Here is a 9,053-nt window from a genome sequence, read left to right as displayed (position 1 = left end):
GTCGATAGTTTACAAGAAAGGATCTTGGATGAAGCTTATGAATCGCACTACATTGTACATCTTGGCTCGACAAAGATGTATCGTAATATCAAGGAGATGTATTGGTGGAATGGTAAGAAAAGGGCTATGGCTGATTTTGTGGACAAGTGCTTGGTGTGTCACCAAGTTAAAGTTTAGCACATGAGACCTAGTGGGTTGTATCAAGAGATTGTTTTGCCTGAATAGAAATGAGAGTAATCAATATGGATTTTATTATCGGTCTTCCCCAGTCTCATAATCAATGTAATTCAATTTGGGTAATCGTGCATAGGATGAAAAAGTCAGCCAACTTTTGCAAGTGAGGACTACCTTTTTGGTGGAAGATTATGCAAAGTTATATTTTTAGGAGATTGTTAAGCTGCATGGGGTACCTGTTTTGACTATCTCTAATAGTGGTACATAGTTTTCATCTCATTTTTGGCTGTCTTTTCAGAAGGGACTAGGTACTAAGGTGAGTCCGCGTACTGCTTTTTCATTCTTAGACGTATGGGCAAGAGTAAAGAACTATTCAGACATTGGAGGATATACTTCAGGCATGTGTGATTAATTATGGTGGTAGTTGGTTTGAGCATCTGCCTTTGGTAGAGTTTGCTTACAATAATAGTTATCACTCTAGTATTGGTATGGCCTCCTTTGAGGCATTTTATGATAAGAGGTATAGGTCTCCTATTAGTTGGTTCAAGCTTGGTGAGGCAGATATGTTTTGTCCAAATTTGGTCTTTAGGCTTCGAAAAAGGTAAATGTGATTTAGGATAGGCTTAAGGCTTCCCAAATTCGCAAAAAGTCCTATACAAATGTAAGGCGTACAGACTTGGAGTTTGAGGTTAGAGTTACGGTGTTCCTCAAGGTATCTCCCATGAAGGGAATAATGAGGTTTGGAAAAAAGTGAAAGCTCAGTACCTGATATATTGGTCCATATATGGTTTTGTAGAGGGTTGGAAATGTTGGTTATGAATTGGAGTTTTCTTCTAGTTCGAACTCCATTCATTTGGTATTCCACGTCTACATATTGAGGAAGTGTCTTTGTGATCTTCGATTGTTCCTTTATAGGGGTTGGGTATCTCAGACTCCCTATCTTATGAAAAACTCCTAGTTGAGATCTTGGATAGGTAGGTTCGTCGATTGCGAACCAAGGATGAGGCTTTGATTAAGGTTCTATGGTGGAGCCATAAGGTGGAAAAACTTCATGGAAAGCGGAGGAGGACATAAAGTGCAAGTATCTGCATCTATTTTCTGTTACTGGGATTTGTGTAGAAGGTATATGTAACGCCCTAATTTTCTTAACCGAAATGCTACACGGTGCTCATGACCTCGAAGGACTACAAGCTAACCCACGACTGATATCTGTACTTGTAAACTACATAATATCTCATAAAATATGCGGAAACATGTACTGTAAGGCTATAAAATTCAATAGTAATACATATTTGAAAAATATGGTATAACAATACCAAAAAGGAACATAAATATTGAAGTCTGAACATCTAATCTGACATCTAGTCCGAAAGCCTCAAATTGAACTAAATAAGGAGTTGATGGGACATGTTCCCAACTAACTCCAACTACTGAAATAAAGTGAAAACTAAAATAGAAATGAAATCATCATGTCCTTGAAGGATGAGGACTTACGCCTAACTCTGACTGCTGATCCTGGAATCTACTACTGATTTGGAGCTCATGCCTCTGAACCTATGGTGTAAAATAAGAGAAAGCACCATAGAGCAAATACGTCAGTACGTCTGAATGTACTGAGTTACGAGTGAGGTAGGCTAAATGCAAAGGGTTACATGCATGGACAATACTGACTGATATGAACGTGAGAGTACATATATGCAAACATAACTGTAACTGAACTCATGGAGATATGGACTACTGAGTCTGAATACTGACAACATGAGCGTACTGATAATGAGATTCTGAAAGACTGAGTTTACTGATATTGATATGTAAGTCACTACTAAGTGATGGATCAGATACTTTATTACTGAATACTAAGAGACTGATATTGCATTACTGATAAATGAATGATTGTTTTTGACAGTTGGAATTGTGAAGAACTGGTCTGATTGACTGTATCTGATAGTCCTGAAGCTGAATACTTAAAGCATGAGTTCTAATAACTGATGTGATTGATAGCATAAGTGACTATATCTGATAGTCCATAAATCTGAAGAAAACTATCTGAGTTCTATTCTATTTTCAAGTTGACTGTATCTGACAGCCCTGATATACTGAAATCTGAAAATCTATCTGAGTTCTTTACTGAGACTGGGTAGCAATAGCTGACAGTCTTGAAATTTGAAACTGAAACATGCCCCAAATATGCTATAATAGCTAAGCTGGGGTCCAACCTCTGCCCCGACTGGAAGGGTGTCAATACCACGCCACTGGTAAGGACAGCTGTGAGAACCCTATACTGGCAGGTACTTAAATGAGAATGGTGGGAACCCTAAACTGACGGGTTAAGCCACCTCATCAACCAGTGTTTGATGGGTTAATATGTCTCAACCTACGCTGGCTACGTAGTTCTGGAACACAAGGATGACTGCTAAGAATCACACCCTGAACTGGCAGGTGAGTTACCATCCTTGGGTTCACTCAGTTCTAACTTCTACTCCCATCTGAAGGACACTGAACTAAATAACTAAACTGAATTGAATAACTGATCTAAACTGATTAGCTGAACTGATACTGATTAACTGGACTGATACTAGTGGTATTGTTTAGTGGAGCTAAACTAAGTTTACTGGATTCCAATGACTGATAGAATGTACTGAGTTCTGAGGACTGGTTGAGAGTATTGAAGTTACTGAGATTGACTGTGAATACTGAGGTTGCTGAGGTTACTGAGCACTAAGATTACTGAGATTACTGAACTACTGAGATTACTGAGATTTCTGAGTTTTCCTGAGTCACATGACTAACTGAATTCTATAGATCATGGCTGGACTGAGAGTATCATGAAAACATGACATGGATCTAGGCACACAGCTATATTTTCCGGGTACAAGTACCCCTAGGACTCAATGGAAGGAAACTGACACAACTTGAATTTCTTGAGTACACGACTATCAATAACAATCCATAATACATGAGTGGGGGATTTCATGAAGTAAATGGTCATCATAATATCTATCATGAATAGGAATGCTTATAATCAAGTCATAAATCTCATATTCTAATATCATGGGCATTCCGACAATATATACTATTCATAGCAAGGGCATGGAAACTATTCAAGCATAAGGGAACAACAACATGTAACATTTAATTCATATTGTAATGGTTTAGGGATGTTAAACTTCATGTATTTATTCAACATCTCAAACATGATAGGAAAAATATGGATATAATTCGCATACATAATTCATATCTTCATCAACATACATGCTTCATGCCACTACCATAAGAATACATGATTAGCATGGAAATTCATATTGAAGTGTATAGCTAACATGCACTTGTCATACGAATATCATGGAATCATGTAAATAGGAATTTCAAGCATCCTAGGCATTTTATCAAACACCTTTCATGCATTCTTTAAGGTATAGGTGGATTTTATACTTGCATTATATTAAACCACCCAAAGTTCATGATTTTCAACCAACAACCATATATATTTCATGAAAACATCCTTAGATATCATCTTGAAACTTAAACATCCATCATCAACATGTACATATTCATATCACCACAAAAAGTTTACAAAACAACATTTAAAAGCACGATTCTTGAGCTCTATGAACGAATTGAATCCATAGATATACACTATGCATACCTTGGAAGGGAGGTTCTTGATGATTGACGGAGGAATTTCCTTGAAATTTTATCTTCAAGCTTGATTGTGCAACCCTAGTTGTTTTTATCCTATGGTGCTCTTGGATGATTAGCTTTGAGATGTTAATAGGGTTGTAATGTGTTTAGAAGCTATATATTTCGTAGGGTTAAGTTTAGGGACGTGTAAGGAGTGTTAAAAGACTTAATTACCCTTAAAATTACTCAAAACGGAGTGTTTTTGACACCTGAAACTGACTTAGGCGGCGCCCAAGTGATTGCCTAAGCTAGGTTGGGTGGCGCCTAACCAATCTCTTATGTTTGGGTTGGGCGGCACCTAACCAATCGCCTATCCTTACTGTCTCTCATGAAAAAGGGCGTAACTTTTCGCTCGAGTATTGGATTAAGGCAAAATTGGTATCGTTGGAAAGCTAATTCGATTCTATACAATTTGGTGGGTCTAAATCAGCCAAAGTACCATATTAACATCGATTTATACTCATTGAAATATGACCCTTGCAAAATTAAACACTAAAACTTGATGGATTCAAAAACTGTTAGCTTTTATTACCTTAAGTGACTCATATGAACATGCTTAATGCATTATAAGCTATATCATAGCTAGAATACTCATTGTAAGTCATGAACAAAAATGCTACTCATAGGATGGGAGGTTTTATATGTAGGAAGAATGGTTCGTCTCCTAGTTTAGAAACATACGGGGTATTATAATATATGCCCCTTGAGAACATTCGTCCTCGAATGGAAATTAACTAAAGTGGGAGTGATGATAAGATGAAGTACGTACAAGACATACACTACTGAAACATGGGTTTATGACTGGCATGACTGAAAGCTTAGCATAACATACTGAACATGCATATCTGATGCATGGGAAACTTATTCATGAATATAAAACTGAGGATTCTAATAAAGTGAGTTTTCTCAAAATGAGAATGCATATCTGATACACAACTAAAAGGCTGAATCCATGCATATCTAATGCATGATTATATGACTGACATGATACGTGAATGCATGACTGAAAGTACTGATGAGCTGATCACGCATATCTGATGCGTGAATTCATGACTAATCTTACTCATGAACATAAATTAGTAAAGGTATCAAGTTTGAACTAAAAACTGAGCATGGAACTGAATACCAAGTTTGGTAATAAAATATGAAAATGAGAACGAGTAAGTTTAAGAAAAACTATTACCTTGAACTAAAAATACCAATAAGTTTGAGATTAATTACTCCATACGCATGATCGGAAACATGAGAACATAACTGAGTTTGGGACATAGTAGATATACTGAATATCATGATTTGAACTAAATCTTGAAAACATGGCATACGACTGAAGTTGGAGCTTGAGGGTTATCTTATGAGTACCCCGTCTCCAAACTGGATTCATCAAAAGAAAAGAGAGCAGCATGTTTATGTCATGAAAGTTTGGGGGTATGATTTATCTATGCCTTGGGACACTATGTCCCTTAAAGAATAATGACTTGGATGAGCTACTGAGGGAAATTGAGGCAATGTTCAAAATACCTTGGAATTGAGTCATGACTGAATAACTAGGATTTGAAACTGAGACATGATACATGAACTGATCTGAACACGAGTGCATAAATATACTAAATTATCTAATTAATTGAATAACTGATAGCTGAATACTGGATCTGCAAACCTAAACTATACTTAGTCTGAATAGCTGGGCTGAGATTTTTGAGTTTTATGCATAGGAGATAAGGACTAACTGAGTAGAATGAGGTATCTGAGCATGGATTCATGAAGTCTGTATTATTTTTGAATACGAGACCTAGCATACGATGTGGCTCTGAGGTATTCTATAAACTGGGGTACTAAAACACTGATAACTGAGTACTTGCAACTTGAATACTATGGTCAAGCATGTCTGGAGCTGAACAGAGTTTCAAATCTGGTTACTGAACTGAAGATTACATTATAACTAAGCCTATAGCTAGTACAAAGTACTGAATTCAAGGAATGAATACTGATCACTGAGTGCTGGATACTGAAACTATAATTGAGTTGGCAACTGAGTTTTTGATGGCCACATGCTGGGGACTGACATAAGTTAAGGATCTAAATGTAAACTTACACTATGTACTTTCCCAACTTCTAAATACAACCCCATGCTAGACATTTACTTGCACATTTATCATGACATTTAAGCCTATCTTCACAACTACACCCTCGTGCAAAGTAAGTATGCACTAATCTTCTCTTATCTAAACAACTGCTCATCACTACACTATTCCATAAGGAGAGTAACTGGAGGAGTAAATTAGGAGGAATTGAAACATGAATAGATACAAACTAAACTTGACACATGACTGAAACTTGAGGAATAAAATACAAATAGTTTGAATTTACCAATAAGGTTTGAACTGAGGATATACATGACCTAGTCTAAATGTATCTGATCTGTAGGGGCATAGCATGAGTCATGGAAGCTAAGTATACTGGACAACATGATATGCGTACATGAGTCATGAGCTATATGACCTGAGTCTAGAGTTTCTGTACTCGTGGGACATGATTTGAAATACTGAGAGAGCCGGAACTGAACCCCTTATACTGGGAGTTGAAGGCGCACATGATCCCATGGAAAGTATGTGAAAGTAGATTGTTCTCATGGAACATGAATCATACTATGGAGTAAAAGAGACTCCTTATGATGGAAATTTAATTCATAATTAATTATGTAAAAAGAGATACATGAACTTGGTTCGTGTCCATAGAATTGGTATGCAATGCCTGAGTTGGTTTCGTGATAGCTGAAGTAAGAACTCTTCACTGAGATAAGAATGGGTCTGGAATTGTCTTCCCTTACTTCTTTCTATACATACTGGCTTTACTACTGAAAGCTGAGTGCCTGGCTTAGGTACTTGATCTACCATCACATACCTACATTATGTTCAACACTTGCCTATCTTACTAAACACATCATCTGATTCTGTTTCCTCATATACTACTAATATCACTTCACACCTTCGTACTTAATTTTGAGTCAATAAACTTAAGTTTTTAGCTTGTACTATTCAAGCCTAATGATCTAATCCCCATGAACACATAATCTGATCAAATAGAATATTACTATCCCAACTCTACCACTGCTAAACTTCTGGGTTAAAGAATGAGTTCTCATGATCATGAATAAAATCTGTATGACCTTGGAACAATAATGAATTGATGGGATACTGTTTAAGTCTGTTACTAATCCCATAATTAACTATAGGGACTATCTGAGAAAGCCCTATCTTTAGGACTTTGAACTTCACTATTTCTGTTACCTTAAAAGTAAGGTAATGTGAAAATAAGGGGTGCATGATATGAATCTACATGGGTTCCTTAGAGAAACTTGCTATAGCAAAATCTTGAGACATGAAAGTAGGGAACTGTTCCTAAAACATCTCATAGCCTCCTGCACATAAGTGGGTGCACAACATGCCCATGTACAAGACTCTACTTGATACAGCTTTCAGACTTTCTAGGAGACTGTTGAACCTTAGGCTCTGATACCAAAGTTTGTAATGCCTTGATTTTCTGAACCGAAATGCTACACGGTGCTCATGACCCCGAAGGACTACAAGCTAACCCATGACTGATATCTATACCTGTAAACTGCATAATATCTGATAAAATATACAGAAACATAAACTGTAAGGCCATAAGGTTCAATACTAATACATCTTTAAAAAATATGGTATAACAATACCAAAAAGGAACATAAATACTGAAGTCTGAACATCTAATCTGACATCTAGTTCGAAAGCCTCTACCTGAACTGAATAAGGAGTTGATGGGACATGTCCCCAACTAACTCCAACTACTGAAATAAAGTGAAAACTAAAATTGAAATGAAATCATCATGTCCTCGAAGGATGAGGACTTACGTCTAACTCTGACTGCTGATCCTGGAATCTACTGCTGATTTGGAGCTCATGCCTCTGAACCTATGGTGTAACATAAGAGAAAGCACCATAGCATAAATACGTCAGTACGTCTGAATGTACCGAGTATACAAGTGAGGTAGGCTAAATGCAAAGGGTTATATGCATGGACAATACTGACTGATATGAACGTGAGAGTGCATACATGCATACATAACTGTAACTAAACACGTGGAGATATGGACTACTGAGTTTGAATACTGATAACATGAGTATACTGATAATGAGATTCTGAAAGATTGAGTTTACTGATATTGATATGTAAATCACTACTAAGTGATGGATCTGATACTATATTACTAAAAACTAAGAGACTGATATTGTATTACTGATAAATAAATGATTGTTTCAGATAGTTCGAATTATGAAAAACTGGTTTGATTGACTGTATCTGATAGTCCAGAAGCTAAATACTGATAGCATGAGTTCTGATAACTGTTGTGATTGATAGCATAAGTGACTATATCTGAAAGTCCATAAATCTGAAGAAAACTATCTGAGCTCCATTCTATTTTCAAGTTAACTATAGCTGACAGCCCTGATACACTAAAATTTGAAGAGTTATCTGAGTTCTTTACTGAGACTAAGTAGCTATAGCTAATAGTCTTGAAATTTGTAACTGAAACTATGGGAAGAAGTTATCTAACCGACATAACCCAAATATTCTATAATAGCTAAGCTGGGGTCCAATTACTGACCCAACTAGAGGGGTATCAATACCGTGCCACTGGTAAGGACAGCTGTGAGAACCCTATACTGGTAGGTACTCAAATAAGAATGGTGGGAACCCTAAATTGATTGTTTAAGCCACATTATCAACCCCAGTCTAACGGGTTAAGATGTCTTAACCTATGCTGGCTACATAGTTCTGAAACACAAGGATGACTGCTAAGAATCACACCCTGAACTGGTAGGTGAGTTCTCATCCTTGGGTTCACTCGGTACTAACTTATACTTCCATCTGAAGGACACTGAACTGAATAACTAAGCTGAATTGAATAACTGAACTAAACTGATTAGCTAAACTAATACTGATTAACTGGACTGATACTAGTGGTATTGTTTAGTGGAGCTAAACTAAGTTTACTGGATTCCGATGGCAGACGGAATGTACTGAGTTATGAGGACTGGTTGAGAGTACTGAAGTTACTAAGATTGACTGTGAATACTGAGGTTGCTGAGGTTACTGAGCACTGAGATTACTGAGATTACTGGACTACTGAGATTACTGAGATTTCTGAGTTTTCCTGA

Source organism: Capsicum annuum, chromosome 5 (genome assembly GCF_002878395.1).
Source record: "Capsicum annuum cultivar UCD-10X-F1 chromosome 5, UCD10Xv1.1, whole genome shotgun sequence".
Lineage (NCBI taxonomy): Eukaryota > Viridiplantae > Streptophyta > Magnoliopsida > Solanales > Solanaceae > Capsicum > Capsicum annuum.
Note: the sequence above shows the minus strand (reverse complement) of the source record.